The sequence below is a fragment of the Anopheles funestus genome (genome assembly GCF_943734845.2).
Source record: "Anopheles funestus chromosome X unlocalized genomic scaffold, idAnoFuneDA-416_04 X_unloc_126, whole genome shotgun sequence".
Lineage (NCBI taxonomy): Eukaryota > Metazoa > Arthropoda > Insecta > Diptera > Culicidae > Anopheles > Anopheles funestus.
In genome coordinates this window covers 47,044-48,104 of record NW_026045068.1, presented here as the reverse complement: position 1 = coordinate 48,104, position 1,061 = coordinate 47,044, and the positions used below count along the sequence as shown (strand labels likewise).

General features: G+C 48.5%; 1 non-coding gene across 1 annotated transcript; it reads right to left on the bottom strand.

Moving 5' to 3' along the window:
- Positions 1-229: 229 nt before the first annotated feature.
- Positions 230-387, bottom strand: LOC125772857 (5.8S ribosomal RNA). The gene has a single exon (XR_007419706.1). It is a non-coding gene; the product is annotated as a 5.8S ribosomal RNA (ribosomal RNA).
- Between the last annotated feature and the right edge of the window lie 674 nt (positions 388-1,061).

Sequence of the window (1,061 nt, the reverse complement as noted above, 5' to 3'; positions counted from 1 at the left end):
CGATACGTCTCACTCTATTTGTGTGTGTGCGCGTTTACGTGCGTGCGATTTATGCGGTTCACCCCTTTACTTTCAGCGCCCTGCGGTCCCAACAAAGGTCCCGAGCACGCCATTATGCACAGTGTGGAAGCGTGTTTCCCCCACGACACTAGACGGGCTGCTCGCCATAGTGTTCTATTGTGGCACGCTCCACCCTGAAGTTTGGTTTGTTGTATATCAAGGAATTGATAGGCACTCAAGAATGTGTGCATCGGCCGGGTTTAATCGTCCGACGCGCAATATGCGTTCAACTTATCGGTGTTCATGTGTCCTGCAGTTCACATTGTGACGCGCATTTAGCTGCGGTCTTCATCGATCCATGAGCCGAGTGATCCCCTGCCTAGGGTTTTATAGTAAGGTTCCCAATGTAACACAATCCCGGTGGTACGTCCAAAGACTAACTTTCTGACTAAGTTGTCTTTATTACCCAATAGTCCCAGGCCTTGTGACTTGTGGCTCATGTCTACGCCCATGGCCACCATTCGCTAAGATAGTTTTGAAGTCACTTTGAAGGCCCAGGAACAACTCTCTTAGCACATCGGTTAACCTGACGCCGCAGTCAACTCATGTGCTTGGATCGGATCGAGCTATTGAGTATTGGGCCTGCATACTCGCTCATCCGTATCCTTTGCGTACCGCCCCATGGCCCTTGTATGTCTGCACCACAGTTCCTGTTCGTTCCGTGCCTATGGCCGGATACGTATTGCACATCGGTATACCTGTCGCTACTCAGGCAACTCGTGTGCGTGGATTGGATCGAGAACATGGTGTGTGCCCCATGTTATAATTGATAGTCCATATCCACTTTATAGGTTAAAGTCATAAGTTGTGATTGCACAACCATTCTTCATAAGAGTTTAATCACTCTTCAACTAACTTTCGTTCTGGTGTCTTGGTATCAAATCGCGTAAGACACAAGATTCTACTGGCCAAATAGAATCTAGCACATTGGTTAACCTGGCGCCGCAGTCAACTCATGTGCTTGGATCGGATCGAGCTATTGAGTATTGGGCCTGCATACT